Source organism: Talpa occidentalis, unplaced genomic scaffold, assembly GCF_014898055.3.
Source record: "Talpa occidentalis isolate TD23 unplaced genomic scaffold, MPIMG_talOcc4v2.1 talOcc4.6, whole genome shotgun sequence".
NCBI lineage: Eukaryota > Metazoa > Chordata > Mammalia > Eulipotyphla > Talpidae > Talpa > Talpa occidentalis.
In genome coordinates, this window is record NW_023604972.1 from 15,623,304 (window position 1) to 15,636,347 (window position 13,044).

Sequence of the window (13,044 nt, forward strand, 5' to 3'; positions counted from 1 at the left end):
CGGTTGAGCACTGGGTTGCGAAGCTGCCCGCGGCCTCTGCGGCGCCGGTTCAATCCCCGGCTGCTCCCCGGCCACCAGAGGAGGGTCCCACATGGCGCGCAGACCTCTCCTGCCGCCCGCTGCTCCCCTCAGCAGTGTACTTCGGTCCTTCTGCCTGCTCTGCTCCCCGCTCTGGCTCTGGTGAATTCTCTCACCCTCCTGCGCTTCTGACTGTACCCAGTGCATGTATAAACCAAACAAACAAACAAATAATAAATAAATAAATAAGACATGCCTCTAGAAAATTAAAAAAAAAAAAATGCATACGTCTTAGTCTCACAGTCATTAATTTTTGAGGATTAGGTGTTATGTATGCATTTGAATGCTTGAAAAAAATTGAGCTTAATCAATATGTGCTTCTTAATGGGGAAATGGACACGTGCATTAAAAAGTGAAGGGGTAGGTAGCAATTATACTTTCATTTGACAAATAGGCACTAAATTATCCATTTATATTTAAGTGCTAGTTAGTGTTGGATACTAGCCTGTATGATATGATTTGCCAAATAACTGGAGAAGAGAAAACTGCATATTCTCTATTCTATTCTTCTTTCAGACATTTACTCTTATTGAAAGGGGAAAGAGAAGCAATTAGCCCAAGCTGTGTTTTACTGGTTATTCGATTTATTTTATACAACTCTATATAAATTTAAAGATCTTCATTTTGATGAAGGGAATACATTCCAAAAAGAAAGGTTTCATATGCCTTTTAAGTGATTGACTTTGCCAGAAAGTTGCTTTCAAAACAAGTCTTTAATAATATACATAGCTCTAGAGTATTGTTTAAGTATTGATTTCAGGGGCCTCCCTGGTGGTACAAGGGGTTAAGCATCAGCACTGTGAAGCAATCCGCAGCTACTGAAGCAAGAGTTGAATCCCCCGCCAGGGAGGTGAATCACATGGCACAGCAGACTTCTCCTATCTTGCCTGCTGCTCCCCTCAGCAGCCTTTTCTGTTCCCCACTCTGTCTCTGGTGAATCCTCTCACCCCCTGCACCTCTGGCCTGTACCCCAGTTCTTGTATGCATAAATAAACAATTTTTTTTTTAAAAAGTATTGATTTCAATCCCCTAATCTCTCATTACCCTTCCAAAAAAAATAAAAAAAGTGTAAAAGATAAAGACTTGGAACACATTGTTTTTGGAAGGTGATCTTATATGATTTACTAATATTGCATTTTACTAAGAATGACACTGATTGTATTCCAGAAACATCCAAAGAAAAAAAAAATGGAAGTTTGAATGGAGGCTTAACCAACAATTTTCATCTGTAGAGTTGTCTAATACTCCCTAGCTGAAATTTCACCAATGTCTAGAGCTCCGGAAGACTTGGGGGACGTTTTAAGGCACATGTGGACAAACAGGTATGCTTCGTTGATAGTGACAGTCAGGGTAAATCAGAACATTTTAGCACAGCTGAAATAAAATCAGAATTTGCCTTAGGGAAGTGACATTGGTACCTGAAACATCTGCCACAGCAATTTTCTGTAGAACAGAAATAACTATAGGTGCTTTGTATGCATCCATAAGTAATACAACAAAAATCCTAGTTCTCATAGAACTTCTACCCTGGTAACAGTAAAATATTGAAGTTGAGTTAGATGAAGACTTGGTTCAATGTATTCTTTCACCAATTTATTGAGATTTAAAAGTGAAAATAATTTGCAACATTCCACAATAAACTTTACACCCCCCCCAAAAAAAAGAATCTTTGGATAACATTTTCCTTTGAGAAAACACAGGAAATTGCACTGATATTCAGTGATAAGAAATAGCAGTGCTAAGATATTGCTATTAAATTATTTATAAATATTTTCATAATCAGAATATAAATTGCTTTATGGTGATGTTTGTATTTATTGAAAATAGCAAAAATAACCATATATAATATTTATAGTATATTTTCTAACTAAAAATTAGAGTAGTGTATTTTTTATTATTTCCTCTGAAGACACATTTCATTTTTACATTTTCACAGGAAATTCTCTAATTGGTAACATAAACAATGTAACACTACATTTATCTTCCTATTTTGTCCCCATTTTCCACAGATTTTAAACTCCATAAAAAGGACAACTGGACTCAAGCATTTTTTGCAATGGCAAAAACTTGCTAGGTCTATTACCCAAGGCAATTATATGATCCACCATGAAAATAGAGTATTTTTATAGTCAATTAAAATAAATAATTCTTAAGTTAAGGTTATTACTTTGATGAACAATATACAATCTACTTTGTATCTAATGGTTTTAATTCCAAGATGCTCCAAAATATTTTTTCTTGCTTGCTAATTTGCTAAAGCCGGTATGTAGGAGAGTCCATTAATGCTGAAATAAGATTGTTTTCTTTCTACCTGGAGTCTGCCAAACTAGCTATAAATTTGATTGAAAAAGAAATACTGCTTATTTGAACAGTGTGTATGGCATCTTGATATATAACATTCAATATAACTTGGGAGAAACAATGGCTTCTTTGGTAATATAGAAGGAATGAGACAGGTATGTATAATGTTTAGACTGATTGTACTGCTTCCCATGGCAGGTAGTGTGTTCCAGAAAACTCCACCAAAAAACTTTCATCCCACATGCTCTTCTACATTGTGAATGTGCCATTTCTAAAGTAGAGAGAGGTAAACTTCACCCCTTAAATCTAGGTGACTAACTCTCCTTTGAAACCAATAGAATGTGGTAGAAGTGATGCTTTGTGACCTCAGAGACTAGGTCATAAGAGGCACTGGGACTTCTGCTTCCTTTGATCAGACACAAGGTAGTGGTGCCCTGAGCTGCTGTGTAAGATGCTCAACTAACTTCTGAGCTTTCTGGTAAGAGAAAGTCCAAATTAGTTTATGAGGAAAGACAAATGGAAAAGCCTTTAGAGAAAAGATATCAGGGAAAAGGAAGAGGGAGAGGAAAAATAGCTGTCTAGCAGGTTTAATGACATTCTAGCCCAGCCCCTGCCTCCTGCTCTTTCAGTTCTGGTCACCACCTGAATGTGAGTACTCACAGGGGAGATTGAATGACCACCTGAGCCCATTCTGAATTCCTGACTTACATAAACTGAGAGACAACACATTTATTGTTTTGGGAGATAACTAAAACACTTTACAAGGAGAGTATCCATAATGTTTGCATTTTTAATGATTTATTTTTGGGCAAAAGAACTGGGGTGCCGTCCACAGGTGTGGGGGAGTGAAAGGATTAATCAGAGACAGAGTGGAGAGTAGAACAGGGAGATTTACTGAAATACACTGCTGAGGGTAGCAGCAGGCGAGACAGGAGAGGTCTGCTGTGTTATATGTGGGTTAGCTGCCTGCTTGGAGCTGGAACTCAGGAGGTCATGGCGGGGGCTTAATGGGGATAGAGCTGAGCCTTAACCCCTAGGCCACCAGGGAGGCCTCAACTTTTGCATTAAAAAAAAAAAAACATTTCCACAAAGACATTATCCCCCAAAATAGAGAGTCTTAACTAAGATTTGTACATAATATATATTTATTGGTAATTTAGTTTTGTTTATTTTACTTTGAGGGAGCTATATATGGATACCTAAAGTACATTCTGAACCTTTAATCTAAGGAAGACTATATAATAGTTAAAAACCCAAATTCACAAAATTAGAGATCTAACTTGCTTTATTAAATGATTGATGAATCACATAGGGCAGAAAAACAAATTACTAGTTGTGAATGAATTAATTCTCTAGCCTACTTCCTTATATATTCACCTTTGGCTGATATATAAATATTTTGGCCAAAATCAACTTGATGTATTAGGGATTATTTTAGGTAGACAGCATTATACAATATAAAACTTTTTAATTACAGTATAGATTCATTATATGACTGGATTGATACATTTGATTATTTTTCCCAGCTAGAGTTAGCACTTGAGAGATTTTTTTGATCTAAATATATTGATATTTTTCTCCCTCAAAACTGTTATCCAGTAAAATCCAAATAAAAATTGTATTTTCTTCCATTTCATTTTCAATTACTTCCATCTAAAATATGTAATATCGGTCACCCTCCCCTGACACACACACACACACACACACACACACGCACGCACACACCCATGAGCAATTTAATTAAGAAAGGACAAAAGTCTTGGGAATTCCCATAACCCTCCAGGGTTTCTTATTCCAACGTGCAACCATTCATGTGTTCATGGCAGATCACACTATTGTCTCTATTACTACTGCAAAATAACTCATCACCTCCCAAAAGCTTCTTTTCAAACCACAGCTCCTTATTTTGGTCACCAAACAATCCTATTCTTTAAGTGGCTTGTAGATGGACTCACAACTACTTCCCTTCTAGCCCCCGGGGATAAGAAATGAAGTTATTCACCCTAGGCTGACCCCATAACTCAATTAAAATAGGATGGGGCTGGCAACCTTCTGGAGACTAAAACAACTTCAGAGAGATTAAATTTACCTTTCCTAGAATAGTAAATTTATTTAGATAGTGTTTGAGAATTCATATATGCCACAATTGGGTAATAAGAATTAAATAGTAGAAATCTCACACTGTTGCTTATAGCTAACCTACTGACCTACCAGATTACAAACATTGCATCATTCTACTTGCCATTTTGCTAAATGGAGACCCCTACGGCTTACAAAGAGGGGCATATGTGTCATAAAAACACACCACGACTTTTCCTTTAAGATTTAGACTTTCTGGCTACAGTTTGATTATCTAGTTAGTTCAACACTTGTAAGGCTGCAAGACCATATAAAAGATTTTTACTTTTTTTTTTTAATTGAGAAAGGTCTCAAGGCAATGATAACCTTTATTTTGTCATCTGGATAGAAATTTTATTTTCCTTTGAATGTTTCAGAGTGGAGAGAGTCCAGGAGAGGGTACAGGATATAGAGACCAATTTTGTATAATCTCCCTCGTTTTCATCTTTACCTACAAGGAAGAGAGCAGCATTCCTGCTAGCAGAACTGAAAGTAGAAGTTAGATTTTCTTGAGGCTGTTAAGTATCTTTGGTTCAGGTATAGACTAGGAGTCCTGATCCATTTTCCCATCTTTCCTAACTGATTCCTTCCTGTTCCTTCTATCTCCTAGACCAGGCTGCAGTTTCTACTTTGTCCTTTTGGGACACTATTTTCACCATCTTTTCTGGTTTTTAATCAGATGTTTGAGCTTGAACTAATTCCTCTCCATCCTGCCCCCCACCACTGCCCCCCCGCCACTATTTGTAGTGAACTGCAGCTCTGTGTCTCTGTTCTGAGTGAAGTTAATACTTAGCTTCACTCAAGCACTCCCTTTGGAGGAGGGACTGTTACTACTTTTGTAGACTGTTTAGCATTGTTAGGCTTAGAAGCTGGGGAGTGATTGTCTTTCTCCTTATTGAGTGCTTTATTTTTAGAGATATCTATATCTCTCTCTTTCCAGCATTGTGGTAACCTGCTTCTGCCAGATGTGGCTGACATCGGTGGCTGGCTGTGATGATTCAACCTCCTGTCCTCCTCTAAGGTTCTTAAGTTTCCTCACTTGCCTTGAGTGTCTCCCCCAAGACCTGGTTCAAGTTCTAGCTAATCCAGCTGATGCTACCATTTCTCATGCACACTCTAAATCTGTTCTTCCACTCCCAGCTCTTTACAACTGTGTTAATAGACTTGCACCCTTCAAAGATAGAAGATTTTTGATGGGATGGGGAGGTGACAGCATTTGGTTCAAAAGTCTACCTTTTAAGTACTCCAAGGGTTTAGATTCAGCCTTAGTCTTGGAGTAGGGGGCATCTCTATCATCATGCCTCTAATGATCTTGAGGAAAATCATTTCTGGAGTGCATGAATGAATCTTATTTATCATAAATGTTTTCACAATGGGCCCCATTGTGTTGCAATAGCTGCTACCATCTGCCCTTCTCTCACTGTCTACCATGGTACCTAAGCCTGCGTCATGGGCTCTGCTGGGTTGGTCATCCTAGCAACCCCTGACTCCAGATGGATCCACATGCCAGGGAGGACCATCAAGGTACACTTGTCCAAACCCATCAGCTTATCTATTTGAATACTAACATTTCGTAAAACTTGGTTATGAAACTATCATCAACTCTTAGGTGGGGTCTTCAAAGCCCTCTATGGCAGGACAGGCTTCCTCCCTGTCTGAATTAATCAGGAAACAGCGTTCTAATGCGAATAAACGCTCCTCCTGCTCTTACTCCTGCGATTGGTCAGCGCCTTCCATCACAATTCTTCTGTTACGTAGAGACAGACGCCTCAAGAAGACTCAGGACACTGAGCAAGGGAGCTGAGTCCTCAACTGGCGTAACTGCAGCCTTTGAACCTCTCTGGATGGCTGGGATCATGTGGTAAGTACACCTCGCTGATACTTAACACGCTAAAGAATTCTTAACGGGGTCTTTAATCACATCACGGGGTGGCTTATCTAGAAAGATGTGGAGGTTGGCGATGTGGGAAGAAGACTGCTCTTCATATGGGGTTCCTGAGCAGCTGGTGGAGCAGTAGGCCAGACTGAATTGTCAATTGAAGGTGTCCTACACCTGCCATTGTCATCACTGTGCAAGTAATTTTAACATGTCCTTTCAGATTATCTGTTTCATCAGTCCAGTGATGGCTCGGGTGAGGGAGGCACTTCCTCCCCAGTCAGAAAGCCTGTTAGGGAGAAATACTTTTTTAAAATTTATTATTATTATTATTATTTAAATTATTATTATTATCATTGTTATTATTTATTATTATCATTATCATTGTTATTTTGCTGAGGCTGCCATGTTGGGAAAGGGAGAAAGATTCTGTAATAAGTTTTAATTTCTGTATCTCCTAGTAATTCTATATTAGTAGGGATATTGTGTTATATGCTAACAATTTCCAGACAAAGATATAGTGCTTCCCAAAGTTACCTTTTAAAAATTTGTTTCTCCATGCAGAAGTTTTTTCTTACCTTTGTCTTTCTACAGTGATTAACATTGTTCTTGGAAACTATTATTATTATTTTTTAAAGTTTTATTTTACTTTTACAAGAACTGGGGTACAGACCAGATGCCTGGGACGGTGAGAGGATTCACCAGAGACAGATCAGGGAACAGAACAGGTAGAATGACCGAAATATAACGATGAATGGAGCAGCGGGCGAGACAGGAGGGGTCTGCTCGACATGTGGGTTCCTCCGCCGCCTGCAGGGATCGAACCGTCAGTGCAGAGGCTGGGGACAACTTCACAGCGTGCGCTCAACTGGCTGCGCCACCAGGGAGGCCCTGTTCTTGGAAATTATAAATCATCCCACTGGTAATTGATTTTATATAGTATATAATAATGTTTGAAAATAATTTTGAAGTTACTAAGTACTATCTTATATGTAAAACATTATTATTAATTATTGAACTGATAACTGCTAAATATTAAAAAAATCAGTTTTCTCAAAAAGAGAACTTTTAAAATGCCCGGCGCTCCCTTTCTTTATCCAAGGTGTAAATATCACATCCCAGCCTTTGTGATTCTACTTTATTTCAGACAATATTAGAAAGTGTTGACATGTGGAGGTGGATAAAAGTTTTCATTTGAAAACCATCCAGCCTCAGAGAAGAAGTATTATTTCACATAATTACAGGAGTGAATTAAATTCAGAACTTATCATGTGAATCAAGATTAATTTTAGCTCCAGTATAAGATGTATTATAGTCACTCAGTTGTTCAATAAGCATTTTAAATGTCCATTTCTGCAGACTTCATTGTGAGACTCTGGATTAAAAACTAACACTGGTTCTTTTCATAGAGAAGGCCCTATACTTAGAGATATGGCAGACATAGAGAACCACCCAGAAATTCACTTGAGTTTTGCGCTCAAATATATGTTTTCAAAGTAGATGCAAGCTTGGTTCCATCTATATCGGTACATATTTTATAATTAACCTTGTTGATTTTTATTTGTATATTTTTGATATCCATATATATGGTTAACCTTATGTTTTTTCTAAGACTCCTGTAGCCTAATCAGTTCCTAAAATTTTGGATAATTTTTGACAATTTCTATTAAAAATTCCATAAACGTTTCTCCTTTTAAGGTAATTTCTGACACTGCACAAGCAGATTCAATTAATGAAACTATATTTTGTCCTCTTTTGAAAAATTTTGGCTTATGAGTTTCCTTAAAGAACCTACTATCTTCGATAATATTTGACATTGTCATTTTTCCTAAGTTTCTTGATTACTTTGCTTTACATAATTTCTTTGTTTTTGATACAATTGTGAAACATAGCCACTATTTATCACCTACATAGTTTTCTGTTTTCACTTATATAACTCTATTTCAGTTATATATACATTATTTTCTTAATATTTTAGACTACATAATAGCAAGGAACATATATTATTTATCTAATATTACTCATTATCTTTAAAACAGTACTAGACACTCAAACATTTTAATAAATGATATTTTAAAATTTTAGATAGAGATTCAATTCTTATATTTCAATCCCATGTTAAATTTTTAGTGACAAATTCTCTAGCACATCAAATTTAGTGATTTCTTCAGAATTATATAGCTTGATGGCAAAATATTTCATTCTTAATGTCATAATTGTGATCTGTTATAGTATTCACTAAAAGTTTTAAAATATAACACATGGTTGAATCTTGGGTGAATCTTTGCTTGCTCTGCCTGAAAAACACACACATTATTTATCTTCATTTTTGCTATCCATTTTTTTTCCCCTGAAATACTGTTCAATAGCATCAGAAAGAGCTCCCAGACTGCTCTTTATAAAATTCAAACTAGGTAACTTCTACAGATTTACCACCCCCCTCCACTTGATTTTCTCCAATATCCTTTATAAGCTCTGAAGAATCTATCTATCTATCTATCTATCTATCTATCTATCTATCTATCTATCTATCTATCTGATGTTGTTTTGTAGAGTGCGGGGTCCGTGGGTTCACTCTGGGAAAGGTTTCACCAGAGCTCCCGTTTCAGTGGCATGCGGTGAGTTTCTCCATGAGACAGAGACATTAGTCATATTTAAAGAACAGGTTTATTAGGGAAAGGGACAGGTTTTGCTAAGAAAGGCCTGCATGGTTGCAGGCGGGTGGCCTTGAGGAGAGCGGCCTCCACTGAGGGAGGTCAATGAAGAGAAGTCCCAGCATGGTACAGGTCACAGGAAGCCAGAAAGCTGCTGCCCTACAGAGGGAGAGAGTTGGTGAAAAGAAGCACCTGCATAGGCACAGGTGGGCAGTGGGAGGGCTGCCCCGAGCCTGTTCAGAGACTGCACTGATACAGTCCTCTTCTCCTTGGGAGGGGTCACTTCTCCATGGAGTGGCCTGTTTGTTGCTGATTTGGGACAACTAGGCAAAACCAGGAAGGGACCAGAGATTCCAGGGTGGGCCCAATGTCCATATCTTTACCCTCAGGTCTGTGCTCCATCCCTATAGCATCTGATCCTGCTTGGGTCGCATGCCTTTGTGACAAGGCGCTGGTGTCTGAGGGTCACGACCCCTGCAGCTGGGTTAATGGTCCTGTTACTCCCCTCATTCCCCCACCTCCTTGTGTGAGTCAGGTTTTAGTCTTGTGAGGCCTCCTTTCCAGCTTTTCTATTCTTGTCCTCCATCCTATCTATCTATCTATCTATCTATCTATCTATCTATCTATCTATCTATCTATCTATCTATAGTGTCAAGAAGTGCCGGAGCAGTTTCTCTATGACCTGAGCAGATGGGGTAAAGGAGGACTCCTGGAGCCCTCGGTGGCTTTTACAGACTTTTTTTTTTTTTTTTATTTTTTTTTTAAATGTTCTTTTTTTTTTTTTTTTTAAAGATTTTTAATTTATTTATTTATACAAGCACTGGTACAGTCAGAAGTGCGGGAGGGTGAGGGATTCACCAGAGCCAGAGCGGGGAGCAGAAGGCAGAAGGACCGAAGTACACTGCTGAGGGGAGCAGCGGGCGGCAGGAGAGGTCTGCGCGCCACGTGCCCTCCTCCTTGGCCGGGTGCAGCTGGGGATCGAACCGGCGCCGCAGAGGCCGCGGGCAGCTTCGCAACCCAGCGCTCAACCGCTGCGCCACCGGGAGGCCCTTTTACAGACTTTTATTGGGATTTACCAGGTACATGGCAGGCAGAGGTGCAGGGAGGCCGGCCCCCAGCAAGTCTTCACTCTTTCTGGGCTCTCCGGCCTTCTCTCACGTTCTCTCTGCTTTGCTCTCCTCGTGGGTCTTCTTCTGCTGGCGTCCCCCTTATAAGGGGCTTATAAGTGACCCTGCCTTATAAGCCCAGTCTCTCAGCACAGGTGTATCCACTTACACATGCCCACACCCTACTCCAGGTGCCCGCCATCAGGCACGTATTCAGGTCCGCAGGGATCCCTTATCAATCGTAGTGGTGGGAGGGCAGAAAAGCCTGATGCTTTTTCACTTCCCCTACACTATTTATCTATCAATCATCTATCTATCTCTCCTACCCAAGAATAATATTCTTGTAACAGGTGGCCGAAGCCAAAGACTGTTACGGGTGGTGTGCCCTGATGTGGATGCTGGTGAGGAGAAATAGCCCCAGGGAAAATGCAAACAAAGTATTTTGTTTAAAAAAAAAAAAAAGAAATGTAAGGGACTGCAAAAGCAGCCCCCAAGCATTCAGTGTTTAGGATTCAGTGTTCAGGATTTCAGTGTTCGGCATTCATTTTTCGGGATTCCAGTGTTTTGGATCTTCAGGGATTCCGGGGTCAACCATTTCTGCCCCCATCATACGTATCTTCCAGAGGCTGTTGCAGGCCTCCGAAGGAGAGACTTCCAGCAGCCAACCTCAGAGAGGGAAAGTTCAGAGGCTTTTCAATTAGCAGAGCAGCTAAAACTCTTCCCGGTTTTTCTGCTGTGTAGGGTAAGTACAAAGTATCAGGCTTTTCTGCCCTCCTGCCTTTAGATTAAATGCATGCCTGATGGCGGACACCTGGAGTAGGGTGTGGGCATGCATAGGTGGGTACACCTGGGCTGAGACTAGGCTTATAAGGGCGGCATCACGGGGACGCCAGCAGAACGAGAGCAGCACCAGCAGAGAAGCAGAGGCCACGAGAGAATGCCGAAGAGCCCAGAGAGAGTGAAGACTTGCTGGGGGCTGGGAGGCCTGTCAGCCTCCAGGCCCCCTGGCACCCCTGCCTGCCGTGTACCTGGTATAAACTCAAAAGCCTGCAAAAGCCACTAAGGGCTCCAGGACTCCTTCACCTGTCTTCTCCAGTCATAGAAAACCTGCTCTGTGGCCATCTTGCTGCTACATGTTACTTCCTGGCAGGGAAAGCAAAGCCCCCTTAGCTGGGAGCCTTGCTGAGCTGTGTGAGTGTGGCCATTTTGCAGTTGTTTGGATGCTATACCTGCTGCTTTGAATGTTGCTTGTCCGGTGCTGTGCTGGGACATCTCATCAGCTCCGGTGAGCATCTCCTGTTGTTTCTTCTGCTGTTTCTGTGAGTTGGAACTGGGCCTGTAGTCTTGCTGCCACATGCTCCAGGCCTCAGTGGCAGGAAGACACCACTTTGAGAGCCTTTGTGTTTAGGACAAGGTAAACAGACGCTTGTGGCCTCGGTAATTCTGTTCTCTCCTGGTTTGTTAAATCCCATTTATGATGTTCTCTGAACCTGAGTAGTCTTTCAATTGTGTACTCAGATGAAGAACTCAGAGTGACCAGTAAACTATTTAGGCAGTGTCCTTGGCTAGTTTTAGTGCCCCCTTGCTGCCCTGTATCACTCTCACACAAGGTAAAGATTTTTGTCTGTTTTCATCTCTACTCTTTCAATTAGAGCAGCTAAAAGTCTTCCCGGTTTTTCTGTGTAGGGTAAGTAAAAAGTATCAGGCTTTTTCTGCCCTCCTGCCATTAGATTAAATGCTTGCCTGATGGTAGACACCTGTAGTAGGGTGTGGGCATGCATAGGTGGGTACACCTGGGCTGAGACTAGGCTTATAAGGGCAGCATCAAGGGGATGCCAGCAGCACAAGAGTAGCACCAGCAGAGCAGCAGAGGTTTATTGTGTCAATAGTGCCTCACACTCAGTAGGTATTATATAAATACAAAGCTTTAGTCACACAATTGATTATACCTTTTAAGTAATGTTTAAAGTAACTTACAAAGGGTTACAAGTTAATATTTTTAGTATTTCTTAAATTTTATCTTGTTACTGTTGCATCAGTCCTAAGTGTAAAAATATCTAAATAAAATTTCTTGATTTTGCTATAAATTTAAAGTATAACATTTTTAGGTATTTCAAACCAAAAGTTTCAGTGTTTTAAATTTTTGCCTTGTTCTTTCATAGGTGACTTATAACCAAATAACTAATCCAACATTTATCAAGTATGTTAGGTTTTCATTTTCATAAATTTATGTGAAATACTTGAGATAATTTCATTTTTTTTAAAGGATTATCAAGACAATCTTATTTACCCCTAATCTGTCCAAGTAATTGCAGAATTTAATTACTGAAAGAAAAGATTTTGCTTAAAACATTTATTATAAAATTATTTCTTAGACTTTAATATGTTTTAGCATGAGACACAGAAACTTAGATTTAGAATGAATAAGTGCAGCTGAATACATGTTTGTCACCAATCATTTATATGGTCCTTCCTACTTCCCATCTTTTTATTTTGTAATGTTCTGGGACCAGATATGTGATTGACCCATGGACAATGGCCAGTGAGTTAGTAAAATTGGGCAAGAGGTATTTGGATACACCTCTCAAAGAGAAAAAATGAAGGTAGTTGTGTCCCATGTGTATGCTTACTAAAGAGTGACCTAATAGAGGAGTATTTTTTTTTTTAAAGATTTATTTATGCATACGAGAACAGAGGTATAGGCCAGAGGTATGGGCAGTGAAAGGATCCGCCAGAGACAGAGTGGGGAACAGAAAAGGCAGATCTACTGAAATACACTGCTGAGGGGAGCAGTGGGCAAGTCAGGAGAGGTCTGCTGTGCCATGTGGGTTGCTCCCTGGCCGGGGTTGGAACTTGTGCTGCGGTGGCTGCGGTTAGCTTCATATGTTGCGTCTTAACCCCTTGCACCACC

The 13,044-nt window shown here is 40.0% G+C and overlaps 1 long non-coding RNA gene across 2 annotated transcripts in view; it reads left to right on the plus strand.

The window, feature by feature from the left end:
• Positions 1 to 2,791: 2,791 nt before the first annotated feature.
• The window catches only part of LOC119261167 (uncharacterized), a 163,199-nt gene continuing 152,946 nt past the window's right edge, over positions 2,792 to 13,044 (plus strand). The window contains exons 1-5 of one of the 2 annotated variants that reach the window (XR_008549318.1): positions 2,792 to 2,857; positions 5,438 to 5,518; positions 6,256 to 6,358; positions 7,032 to 7,101; positions 7,190 to 7,295. This is a non-coding gene — a long non-coding RNA (uncharacterized LOC119261167). Of the gene's footprint in view, positions 2,858 to 5,437; positions 5,519 to 6,255; positions 6,359 to 7,031; positions 7,296 to 13,044 lie in introns of both variants that reach the window. The other variant, XR_008549317.1, reaches the window with a different exon arrangement.